Source organism: Mya arenaria, chromosome 7 (assembly GCF_026914265.1).
Source record: "Mya arenaria isolate MELC-2E11 chromosome 7, ASM2691426v1".
Taxonomy (NCBI): domain Eukaryota; kingdom Metazoa; phylum Mollusca; class Bivalvia; order Myida; family Myidae; genus Mya; species Mya arenaria.
This window is the reverse complement of record NC_069128.1, coordinates 35,945,852-35,960,615: the sequence shown is the minus strand read 5'-3', so window position 1 is coordinate 35,960,615 and position 14,764 is coordinate 35,945,852.

The following is a 14,764-nucleotide window of genomic DNA, read 5'->3' as shown; positions in this document are numbered from 1 at the left end:
TACTTTCCGGCTGCTTATTCAATCGGATATATCAGTCATTGCCAAAATATTGTTTTTGATTTCAATATGTGGATTTAGACAGGGTTAACAAAGTATATAATGCATTTATTAAATACCACCTATAACGTTCATTGATTTTTTAAAGGGTATGCTTCATCTATGAACGATAATTCAAACAATAAGAGAAGTATTTCTTCATAAAGTGACCTAAACATTTAAGCAAATTATCTCGATTTTTTTCTTTGATGTTTTAGTTGAGTAATGATGTTTCAATACATAACCATATGGTTTTTTATGGTATATTTTATTATTGATAATTATTTTATGTAAATACTTATCTGTTAATGTATAAGTAAACTTAACTCACAAAACCCCATCTGGGCTTATGGCTTTTTTGTTAGAACATGTTATTAGTTAAGATATTCCATACCAATAATATTTAAATTATAAAACATGTAATAAAAAAACGTTTTGTTTTATTTGTGTAACTTTGTAAATGTATCAAAAGTATGTACAATACTATGAAACACTATCCTAATATAAATAAATAACGAATTTCAATCAATAAATAGATATAAAAATGATATTTCCTTACCAGTACTCTGAATAAGGCAAATAACACCAAGCAGAAAAATAGAGACATTTCAAAAATCTATCATTGCTAATTCACTGTTTCGAAGGCATAAAGTAAACTGACAAAGGACGCACTCGGGTACACTTTTATACAGGGGCGATTCTATAGCATGCGCTGCTATTAACTATTCACAGACACGGACAAAATAAGTCTAAGATAAATGAATACTGTAACATCATATCGTTGGATAGTCTGTAACTGCAATACATTTGAAATACAAAAATGACATCTAAATCAGCGGGTTACCTTATCACAAGTACTTGTGATTGGTCCTACTCAAGTAAAGGGAGGTGATAACTTTTTGAAGAGTGAAGCGCTTACTTTGTATGAGGACTGCATATTGATTTGTTATAAAAGAACATTTTATTAGCTAATCCGAAAATAGTTATCCATTGATTACTTAATGGAAATATAATTAAAGACACATCATACATTGTTTTACTGTACATGTCATATCAAGGGACTGGTTGGCTTATAAACTGTTAGTTTTTTCTATGCCTTATCCATATTATTCAATTCAGATAGGAATGTGTTACAACTCGTGTGCAGTCCTTGATGCGCAATTGATAACGGTTGTAACACCTTCTTGTAAGTAGAAATATGGCTTTACTAGATTACACGTATACGAGAAGCATGCGCAGACTAAATGATTTTAAAATTTGAGTGAATACTTACTATTTCCATTGTAATCAATAAATTATCTAGCCGGAAATATTAAGCTTCAATGCTGGCAATAAAATATTGTAATTTTGAGTGAACCCTTTTAGATTAAATTTTTCAATTAAATGTGGTTTTTGCAATATTCTCACCAACAGCGTAGTGGCGTAGTGTGGAAATAACATCATAAGTAGCATGCTGGTGTCTCAATATATTCAATTTTCGAAATTCATTCCGTTTATAATTTTGACAAAGGAGCGAATAATATATTCGATAAACATGTAAATCTGTTGACTCATGGGATCATAACGTATTTGTGAATAATCAACGAGCATTGCAAGTTCATCTATACATCAGACTAAATTGTTTATCATGCGCTGGTTATAGAGATTGGTTTGTGAAAATGCATGCTGGCAAATTGCGTTTATTATTTCTTGAATCAATACACAAGTCCCTCTAAGTGGGATTGCATTAGTTGGATTAACTATTTCAAGACTTATGTAAGAGTTGCATACGTATGAATCTATATGGGCTTAAATGTGTGTAATGTATAATTGCAATAAATAAATCCCGTTTGTCTTCTGCATACTTTGAAGAACTTTGGTCAAGATTAAAAAGAAAAAGAAAATACTACAGCAGAACATGTAATGAAGTATAGTTCGTTTTTAACAAAAACTTACGCGCTCTTTGTTTCCTAGATTGTTAAAATAATGACGTAAGGGTTGTCCAAATACAGATTGAGATTAAGGTTCGTCTTGCTTATGTTTGTGATATCTAGCTCTGATCAGTGGTTAGGTTTTAATTTACGTGTACACATTATCAATCTAAAAATTCTGTTTTTCTAGCTTAATTTCTTTTCTTTTTTAATATTAGTTTTTCACTCAACGATATCGTAACTATCAAGATTTGCTTTGTTCTAAACAAAGCATACTTATTTAGAAATAAATAATACCAAATGAAATATATCAGAACAAGTATGTTATCAGATCAGGATTACCTATAAATTACCTTTGTGCATACACATTTAAAATATTGACTAATATTGCTGTTGTTTTTCCATGATAATACTAATTTTTTCATGCTTTTCGATAAAATATGCAGTTTCAGCAGTGAAATAACAACAGTGATATATCAATTTGATATTTTCACTGCAAAATAATGAGTGAACATATTAACTTTCAGAAGTACTTTTGAAATCAATTGTAGTTACTTCCCTTTGATCAAAACAGAACACTTCACTTTGAACCAGAAAATGTTGGAAAATAAAATATTTAAAATAAAAAAAAAACGTTACATAAGTTTAAATAAAGATATATTAGTTAATTAAGAAATTACCGTCTATTTAAAAAATGGCTATCCCGTTTTTCAAACGTTTTCTTGATCTTGAAGCTGAATGTTCGAACATTTGCTTTCATAAAAAAACAAATGACAGACGAAAACAACTGTTTGAACATAAAAAGAATGTTATATCATATTTCAAATGTATATTGAACTGTTTGTCTTTGTAATACGTAATACGAAATTCACGGAAAATTCACACAGCAATTTTCAGATTTACTAATTAAATATTGTTTTACCCTACCCACGCCTCAAAACTTGTCAACAATCTAGCGTGGACTTTATCATTAGCTGGAAATCGACCTGTCTTGAAGCAAAACAGACTGGTCTCTGACAGAAAGATGACTGAATAACCATGTATCATGAAACACATTCTGAAACTAAGAAAAATGTTCTATATCCAATAATTATCCGCAATTGTTTTGCTAACACATTCGACCTTTCAAATTTTCATTCAATAATGGCGGCGTAGTAATTTGGTTATGAATTCATACCACGCTTAAAATAAAACGTGTTTTCGTCTTTTTTGGAAATGGATGCACTTATAAAACATAATTGATAACTGTTAAAAAAATCTTTGCACTAAAAAACGAGGGAAAAATGAACTATAAGAAAGAATATCAGAGACCTCTTTCTCAACAAACAGAAAATAGAACATAGATAGCTATAATTTTGTATGAGAGGCGCCCCACGGGTAGCGGCGTAAAAAATACTTTTTTTCGAAAAAGGGGGTTATTAAGAAAATAAATTAAAATTCTACATGTATAAAACTCGAAAAAGAAACATAAAAGAAACAGAAAATGTGTTTATTTGAGTGTAAGATCGTATTTTATTCCACTCGTGATTATAGAAAAACTATATTTTCACTCGTGGCCTCGCCACTCGTTAAAATATGTTTTTCTATGACACTCGTGAAATAAAATGTGATCTTACACTGAAATAAACAAATATCCTCTACATACATAATCATTCCAACGTTTGCAATTATGGATGTAAGATCATATATCTAAATAAGTACTGCAGATTCTAAAATAACCAATTCATTATCCCCGTTTTACATTTCCTTTCATAATCCATAAAATAATTTGGTATCGGAACACAAACATTGCGAAAAGGATTATCATACATTACCTTACACCAGAGAAAACCCTAAGTATCCCTTTAAATCCAACGTACAACATTCCTTCACTTAACAGGACCCTACTCGACCATTTTATATCGGAACAACCTCGAAAATATCTAGATGGTTTGCAAGATCAGAATTTCTTTACATTTAACTATTATGCACGTAGATCGCGTAGTTATTTAAATTTAGCAGTTTAACCTTAAAACTTTACTCTTTAGAATATTACTTCTACACGTTGAATCGCTGCAATTAATTGATATAATTAGTATTGGTTTTGCAAACCACTTCTACTGATGTACCGGCATACATCTGAGGTAGTTTTCGATGGAAAATGGCAATGGAGGTCCCATTGTCCTTCAGTCACTCAGAAATAATCTCGTAAAAGAAGCAGCAATTATACTTCTTCGTCCCTTATTATTTTGTTCAATTCACACACGACTGTTTTAACATGGTAAATTATCAAAGATAATTTTTCAAAGGAAAAAAAAAATAATTTCAAAACTTGATCTTCTTGCAAAATGTATTTAGTGAACTTCCTATTCCTTCAGTGTTCAATTTACATATTGTTTTAAAGAATCAATTGCGTTATTGATGTCACTATGCGGACACCAAGGACTCTATGCGTACTTTAACCAGTGCAACTGCGTTCATATCACCAATGATGTCATCAATCGCGCATTTCATTTTTATATGTACTAATACTTCATTATTTTTTTCTAAAAAAATACTTTATATCATTTAAGAAAACCATCAAATAAATAACTCTCATCTTTTCTGTAAGAAGATTCACCCAAATTTAACCGGAAACAGTTTATAATATTACAGCATATTAACGCGGGAAAAAACACGTAATAGTTGATACGGTTAACGTGGATTGGGAACGCTAATGGTAGCAATACTTTCAACAAATCACAAATTAAAACTTTAAGACATGTTATTTAAAGTTTTACGCCTTTCGAACATTGACAAGATGTTGCGTTCATCGGGAAATATATACACTTGCCGAATGTCCATCCAGTTAAGGAATGGAAGTTGATGTGTCAATATTTACTTGCTACTTGGGATAGATTGGGAGTTCTTATATTATTATATATAATATGTAACACTATTGTTTAAAAAGGTTTTTATTTGCTAAGTGCTTAATTTTATTACATTATTTTGTAATAGTTCTATTCAAAAGAAACGGCAACATATGTTATGGCAACTTTAACAACTATTTTGTACAATATGCGAGAAATCATGATGAATATGATCTTTTTACTTAAGCACCAACAAAATTAACATTGGAAACTTACAAAAAAATACGCAGTTATCGCTAATATGCGGTGCTTTATCCCGAGTCTATTGATATGTGCCCAAAGAGATAGACATACGCTGTTTTTTCGCAATAATACGTATGCCTTGTGTGGTTATTTGATATTTTCTCGTTATTATTATGAACAATTCTAGTTCAAACATTTTACAATACTAGCGGTATCTTAGAAGCATACTTTTATGAACCGATTGGTAAGAAATAACAGTGAGCCATCTTAAAGAAATCAGCACACACACAAACGCACATGAGATCGCAGTGCAATGTTCAGTATATGTATCTATTTCAATTGTTAAGTGTGTACCCTTATGAAACATTGATCGCATTGTAACTCTTTAAACAGTACTATTTATTATGACGGATACGATCGCGATCTCGTTTTTAATTAAATTCGTTTGTTGTAATTAAGTCTACAGGTTATCTATAACATATATATTTATAAGATTTATTGAAAACTCTTGGTGCCTTCTCATTAAACGACCATCCATGTCACAGTGGAGGTATTGTTCGGTACACATATAACTTGCTCGCGTTAATTTCTCAATGTTTCATTTTATAAGCTTAACATAATACTATTTGTAAATGGTATTGATGTGAAACATTTAAGGGCGATATAAATGACTTAAGAAGTCATCAAATGGAATGACTGAAAACAAACAAATTAATATCAACATACTGACAAGTATTAAAGCAATAGCCACTATATAAAATACCTGTGCAAAACCAATAATAAAATGATTAATGTTTCCTTACCCCAACTCCGAATAAAGCAAAGAAAGCTCAGCAGAAAAATAACAAGTCGAAAATCCATCCTTGCTGTTACTATGATCCGAATACAGATACTTCACTGGCCGAAGACGCACCGGACACCTATTTATACACTAGCTTTTCAATAACCATGCGTTGCTAATAAAAATAAACAACAAACGGAATAATAAATCCAACATAAGTGAAACTTGTGGCATCATTATCATCACCTATTCATAAATGCGTTCCGTCGTAGATAAAACATGAGATCTTAATCAACGAATGATAAAAATGTAATAGTAGTTTTGATTGGTTTAACCAGGCACAAAGGGAGGAGCATTTTATTTGTATGGACAATGCACACGAAAGTGTCAATGACATGTCAAAATCTAAACAAAAACTGCTGTAAATGCCATGATAGAACTCATATTTAAATTTTGATATTTTGGTGAAGTAATTTTATGACTATCAGGCCACAATTTACAGTAAATAGCAACATTTGTTTTGGTAATAAACATAAGGCTATAGGTGTCAGGCTGTATCCATATTTTTTAATATGGTTTAGGTGGTTTAAAATGTGATTTGTAACATCTCTACCGAACACGACTGATGATTATTTCCTGTGACCGTATGTGTTTGTTGTCTTTTAAAGGTAATTAGGCCCCTGAAATTAATCTGACCTCTCCTTGCAAGGACGACAGGTTGCATTAAAGTGATACCTGTATACTTGAAATGTTCATTGCATTGGCTACATGATTTGAGTATTTCGTAAAATTCCCAATTAGCTTAAAAAATTAGAATATGCCATGTTGAGTATTATCAATACACTTCAGATACATAAAATTGCCAGAATTAATAGGATGCTCATTTTGAGGGACCTTAAGTGTCTGATAAATACTATGCTTCTATTTCAACATCTGAAAAAAACACCTCTAAGTACTAAATGTTAAATCTCCATAAATTCATCCTGGAGCGGCAACGTTGTTAATTTGATAGGGTTTTATCATCGTTAATCTGTAAAACCTTTTTCACAAAGTACCACTGCGATCATTTCCACATATATCTATTTTTATTACAAAAGACAAACAAATACAAACGTTGGCAAAAACGCATTTGATCAGCATGTTATTATGTTGACTCAGGGGATCATTATCTTTTATTTCGAGTACAAATTTTGTTTAAGGTCGAAGCGCTTATTTTATTAACACCAGTTTGATAATGATAATCTAAAATGCACACGTGTCTGTGCCTTTTTAGATCTTCTATTTTAAATTGACACTCTTATTCAAAATCAATACATACACATGTATAACAAACATCAATTTTGACTTATAAACCTTTAACTACTTACTAAATAATGCAGAAAGCGCAATACTATTAAATGATTGGTGAATTCTAAAAGATTTACTATGGTCTACTATAGTCACATAAGGTAGAAATACCTTGTTTTATGCTCATTTCTTTCAAATTAAACTCGGTATCCTTCATAAGAACCATTGTTTTCGACATTTATTCATCCTTTCTGGAATATTTAAACAATATAATTAATAGTGGTAAATCTTATTTGGGAGTAAAAGTGCATCTTTAACTCTAATATATTTTATATAAAAATGTTGGTCAAATGTTTCCTTTAAATTTATCTACACAATATTGTTTGACCTTCCATATTTTGCATACATATATGGTCTCAATTTTAGGAATAACATTGCATGCAACTGGAACAAGCATCATCGATCTCACAGAACTGTAATAAATAAAGTAAAAAGGTCATTTCAGACCAAGCAGAATATGCAGACGAAATAAATAATTAAAAAACCTAAATACAACATACCACTTCTATTAACATATTTCAAATGCTCAATTCATGAAACAAAATGTATGATATTCTCTCATTCGTTGCAAACTGTTCATACACTTCTTAAATCGAAAATAACCCATAACCTTTAATGCAATCTTGTTAATACTTATCTTGTAGGTTTCGTTGTATGTGTTTGCTGTTTTAGAAGTTTGAAATAATTTTAAAGAAGTTGGGTAGCAACAAAGCTCCAAACACTAAAACCATAATCGCCGCAAAAGGTCCGGCACCGCTACAATCCTCAATAACCGATATCGTTGCTGTTTCAATCTAAGGCGTGCCGTTATCGCTGTTACATTGACAACACTACTCATAGCGTCAACTGTTGCCTTTCCCCTTGCATCGTTAGACAAGAGATAGGAGGCAATACCACCTGCAGCCACAGTTGTTATTGTGGTAGAGAGGGTTGTTCAAGCGACTAAATGTTTAGCTTTTATGGCAGATGACGCTATGTATAGAAGATTTGATTGGTCTTCTTAAAGGACATGTTATATGCTTGACAAATAATGCTATAAAAACCAAGATAGTAAAACAATCCATTGGACATTTTTAAGGAAAATTATTGTATAAATATCTCAAAGTATTTAACTGTACATAATGAAAGCCTGTTTTGGTTATGGACTGCTGGCTATTTGTTTCATGTTGTATACATAAATACAAATAAGTATTTTTAACCTGTCACTTGCATACAAATCGGTCCAATAACAAGGTGCCGTGTATATTTTAGTTTATTAGGACAATAGACCACGTGATGTTTTTATCTACAGTCAGTTGGTCATGTGACAACGAAAACGGACTGTTTTCCTATTCTGAAATGTCAGAGGAAAAACACAAATAATGTTTCAGTATCTTATCAATTGTACGCCAACGGCCCACCTCAACAATCATTCGCCAATAAAGTCCCATTACTCTGCATAATAATGACACTGGTAGAACACACGACCCGAAAGTCTACATGATAAGGGGAAATTTTACCCCACCCGCAAATGATGGAAACTGTGCAGAATTCAACGATAGTTAATTCGATTTTCTGTGGTAAATGACAAAATCTCACTTACAACAGAAATGAATTATCTGTTTGCAGGTGCAGTTCTAAATATCAAACACTATCGACATGATTTAAATCGATTTAACATGTGGCGATTGTTCGTGATCTTGAACCATGACCTGTGTACTGCACTCTGTGACCTGCAGAGTAATTGTTATCATCAGATAGCGTTTGGTGACTGATCAATGTTTATGCACTTTTCAAAGCGTTTTTATGTTTTGAATTGATATTGACGTATTAAAATGCAATGACTTAGACTATAAGCGTATTGAAAAAGTTGAACAATTTTGAGAACTATTTTTGGGGGCGATTTAAACATGGATACCGAGTGTGCTGAGTCAACAGGGAAGAAAACAGTTGTCCTCCTTATTTGTAAAGATACTTAATAATTTTATGGTTATTTGTATTGTTTAAATAAACAAAGTAACAGGATCGGCTCACCCGATAAATTCCTCCGATTTGCCAGAAAAATTTCCTCCATCAACGGCACTAACCTAGTATTCTCTATGTAGCTCTATAGTGACATTAACAGGCCATTACGAATGAAAGCGTATTATAACGCCTCCTTAATAATTACAATGCCACACTACATGTAAACATGAAGTGTGCATTGCGTAGGCTAAATTTTTATGAAAATTGAGTAAATTTTGTTCAGTATAATCAATTTATTGCAAACTTCAAATTGCACGTATTGTTAAGCTGCATAGTTGGAGAGATTGTATTTGTGTGTTTGAGAGAATTTATTTTCTGCTTAAATACAATGTGGTTAAATTAATGTATCGACACAGCTAAGTAGCAAGTATTAAGACTTATAATACGCATGCTTGAGACGTGAATTATGCAATACTACAGAAATTAATTTCCGTCAACCAAATGCCAGTGCGATCATTTGGTTGCTGAATATGACAAAGAATCGGGTAATTATTTAATAAACATGTAATAATGTTGACTCAGGGATCATTATATATCTGTGAATATGATTTATATTAATTATCACACTGAACATTTTAAGTTCAATAAAACATCAGATTAAATTGGCATTTGTAAATTGTAAAATACACACGTTCAAGAGATTAGTTTGACAAACTTCATGCTGGTAAATTTCCCTCAAAATTTCCGCAATCAATATACAAAATCCCTGTTAATGGGCTCGCATTAGTTTGAACAATATATATTAAAACTAGTGTAAGATTTGGGTACGGTTGAATCAATACGACCTTACATTTGTTATGCCTAATCGCGATAAATAAATTTAGTAAGTCATCTGCAATATGAGTCATTGTTTATGGACCTTTAACTTTGTTTTAATTTATATCAAAACATATAATGTGTTCGCTGCTGTAGTTTTGTGCTTTGTCACATCCATTCATTAAAATAAAGTAACACTTTTTCTGAATACTCTATATACTATATATCATATATGCGTACACATCTCATAACAGTTGCAGTTTATTAATTATTGAAAGGAGGAGAAACATAAGAAACCATCGTATAAATAGAAATGTAGTTTATTTGACAATGTGAGCCACTGTTGACCTTACAAAATTAAGTTTGGGTAGTATTTAAGGAACTGAAAGATAACATGTATTTAAATGTGATTAATGTTGTTGGTCTACGGACTCAATTATTGATTATTACTATCATGCATTATGGTTCAGCTTGATAGGTGAATCCTGGCTTAAATAAACGATGCGATAAGTTTTTTGCACAAACAATGTTCTAATGCTAAAATTATGGTTATGGCTCCGCGAAACCGGTTTCATTGCTGCACCATTTACTTGTCACAAGTCAACAATATGTTGTGTGTGACCTACGCAAAAAATACCGAAATAATTATGACGTCATTTCCTTGTCCTTTTTGATATTCTCTCAAAGGGTAACTCTTTTTTCTCTTCAAACAATCAACCAACCCGTCCAATGCCCCTGGCGTTAGTTGTATATACATGCTTTTTAATACATAAGCTTGAAAGTTAAACTATATACATTATAATTCTGATACTCTGGTCAGATAATTTTTTTTAGTTCTAATGGGTTGTTAAAACTAATTAAATAAAGTAATAGTTAAATACAAGGTTGTTAAGGGTATCCGAAATCATTGATTGATTAATTGTTTTTTTAACAATTCTGCGCTTATTGTTTTGTTTTTTATTGTAAATGTTGGCACGACCCCTTTTCACTCGCGTTGTTCGGCTTTAGTTTACTCGTATCAACGAGGGCTTAGGACAACGCCAAACAGTCATACGGAAACTTGAACTGCAGGGGGTACGGAGCTATATTAACAAATTTCAGAATAACGCTTCACATATTACCGTACCGCCGCTTACCAGGGTCGGTTAAAGACAATGGTGACGGCTTCGATGTGCTAATTTATTTTAAGTAATTAGAACTCTACCTTACGCAATACGGTACGGTTGATTACCGAGGTTCCCTGCGGACGGTATTTCGAAGTTTAAATATGTTAACGACTTTGTGAACAACCATGGCTTTGTGAACATTCATGAAAGGGATGACTTGCATGGTCAAGTTATGAACCCGTCTTGTGCTGTTCTTTAAAAGCCGTGTATACTCCTACCAACGCTTAAGATAAAATAACATTCATATATAAATATAATATTTTTTGCAGATAATTAATATGTTCAGCTTTTTAGAACTTAATCGATAATATATTGTGACTTGTGAAGATTATATAATAATTACATACTGTGATCTAATGTGAACATTCTCGATCCCAACAGTGTTCATAGTTTAGTGTCTAGAAACCTTATTTGAAGCCGTTGGTCAAACTGTATTACCAGCCTTATAACAGTCGATACAAGATGTCCGTCAACATGTATTATGTCTGTCGATAAATATACAATGTACTATGAATAGAAAACGTACGCAAACAAAGGTATCTGGAGCAATTAAAAATATATGATTTAACCTCCTTTAGTTGATAGGGTGTGATACATGTACAACTATGAAATTGTTTTCGATACGTTGATGGTCTTGAATATGAGAACAATTGATATTGCACATACATTTTTGAAGAACGAATAATTAAAGAGACATAGTTAACAAAACATATCGCCCCAACTTCTCTTCTATCGACCAATTATTATTATTCGTCGCAAACATGGACAAATAAATATCAGTATAATGAAACTTGTGGAGGAATTGGCTTATTCCTAAATCCTTAGGAAACATGTGATCTAAATCGATGACTGACGTAATTTATGTTTGGTCCACTTAAGCACAAGAGGGAGGAGATAACATTTTGAAGACGGTCATGTCTTATCCGTACGACGACGTAACACTGTTTTGTCATTAAAGGACATGTGTTGGGCGAAAGAAACACTGCCGATAAATCCAAAGATAGGAATAAAAAAAGATAGGACATTATTTATTGTACATGTCTGCAAAGTCCGTTTGGGATATATACAACTGGCTATTTGTTTCTTGCTGTATAGAGATTCTTTATTACATATAAAGTGCTTTCAACTGATTTGTGTAACAAATTTATCATTGATGACTGATAATCCGTGTTCTAGGAACCTGTTTTTTACCTTAAATAGGCACCTGTTCGGCTGTCCTATTCCCGGGCTGGACACATGAGTGTTTTGTTGGTGGTAATCACGCCGGACAAGTGGATTTTCTCCGGGTTTTCTTCATTTAAGAAAACTTTTCAGTAATCCTTTCTTACGCATTCTAAAAATAGAACGACCCGACTTTAACCGACTTTTTTCAAATGAAGTCACAATAATGCGGAAAAAGATCAACCATTCGAAATCTCTTCTAGACGTAAAACTGAAACACTTTTGAAAACAAAACATTTAAAATATGATTAACACTTTCTAAATTGTTGATTTATATTTAACGGGCCCGCTGACACAATACTTACAATAACAAAATCAATAGTTTTCATGTATATTGTTATGCGATGAATTGCGATCCGAACATATCCGAAGATATTGCGTTCATCGATTGATAAACGCAATTGCCAAAGGCAGTTCATTTAAGGAATGGAAGTTGAGGTGTAAAGATGTTAATATTACTCACCTCATAGTCGTTATAAAAATAAATAATGCTTATGCTAGATTAATGGGCTTCTAAGGAAGGGGGTTTAACCTCGCAAACATTTTCAATAAAAATCGCATTAAAGTGATACCCCTTTACATGAAAAGTTAATTGCGTAGGCTTAATGAAGATATTCTATCGCAAACTCAAACTTAGTGTTAACACTTAACATTAAACCTAACTTAAAGTCGCCAGATATTTTGAGCTTCTCTAAGGCAAAGACCATATATCTAGGTCTGTGTTCTTTAAAATTTAAATACAATGTGGCTACTTCAACCTTTGTAGAAACAGATCAGTACTTAAAATTAAAGCTCATCAAATGCATGCTGAGGTCGCAGAATGGTTAATGTGACAGCAATTTATCACCGATAACCATTCGCATTAAGTACCAGTGCGATCACTTGTATATCGTTTTTATATTTTACTATACTTTATTACAAAACTGCATGTTACAAAAGTGACAAAAAGCGTTTAATATATTTCATTAACATGGAATGTTGTCGATTCAGGATATCATTGTATTTGCAATTGAATATAAGTTTTAATTATGGTTGCAGAGTGGATTTTACTTACATCAGTTGGATTAAGGTTGTCTTAAATGCTCACGTTTAAAAGATTAGTTTGACAAACTCCATGCGCAAAAAGCGTCATTTGATGGATCTTCAAGTTCCCTCCTTTTTTATATCCAGAAAAATACACAAATTATTCAAGATGGGTCTGAAATATATATTTTAGTTCGGTTTTGGTACAAGAATACCTAATTGATTTGTCATTACAAGTTAATGACAATAGTACGCTAGTGAGGAATTGTTTTCGTAAAAGATGGTGTGTATTTGTTATTTTTTTTCTTTTTGGAATTGCCAGTTCATGACAACCCGTTTATTGTATTTATAAAACAGACATTACATACAATATATATGAATACATATATGTATGTAGAAGTGGAACAATATCATTTAATTAATGAGGTAAATAGTAAAAAATTTGAAAATGCCTTATCATTATAATGTATTTTTATTAACAAAAGTGTTCAAAAAAACGTTTAGAAATGCTTTTATTGTTCAAGTGAGTTTAAAGAACTTTCAAATCATTTTATAAATGGTACATAATATTTATCGGTTTGAATCACCCTTCATAGATAAAGTAGGTCTTATAGATGCAATAGGCAATCTGACATAAAACAATGTTTACAATATAATACTATTTTTGGTCAATGTTGTAACCTATTACTATATATCTTAAATTCCTTTTTTTTGTATTCCGCATCTTTTAAAAATCTCATGTTTTGCGTTCCAAATAGTTGTCAAAAATGGACATTTAATAAAGAAGTGTTCGTAGTCTTGTACTTCATTGCAACAAATAGATAAGGGCAATCTTTTAACTTCTATGTAAATAAATTAGAATTTATAACATTGCCATTTTTGAACTATCTAGCAAGTGCCCGTTATTTTTCCGCTCAATAAACTTAGCACAGGGATCTGTCATTCTTGGCTAGGAAAATAACAAGTGCGATATGGACGCGTAGAGTCGCCAAAACAAAAGTTGTCACAGCGGCTTTTTTATATGGACTACCAGAGAACATGATGTTCTAGCAGTCATGAGAAGCATGTGCTGCGGAATTCGTATATGTGTTTTTGATAGCCGACAGCTGATTAAACTGGAAAGCAAATGGCATTGATTGCATATTGCCTGTGTTTGTTAAGATGGAGATGTTTGAAATATTCTCGTGTTGTTTGTCAGTAATGTGGCTGTTTTTGTTGACTGACTGGATATTTCTGTGACTAGTGATCTGCATTATCTGGTTGGTGAACACCGTGCTGTACATTTGCGTATTTTCTTTGACAAAACATGTCTCAATACAATATACTCTATGTGTTTCTAGAATTTTACTAAAATACAAATCATTAAACGAGCTATTTTTTTTAACTGATCGTCAAATAAAAAGGAATCAAAATTCAATGCAAATAAACATGATTTCCTATTTTTATCGT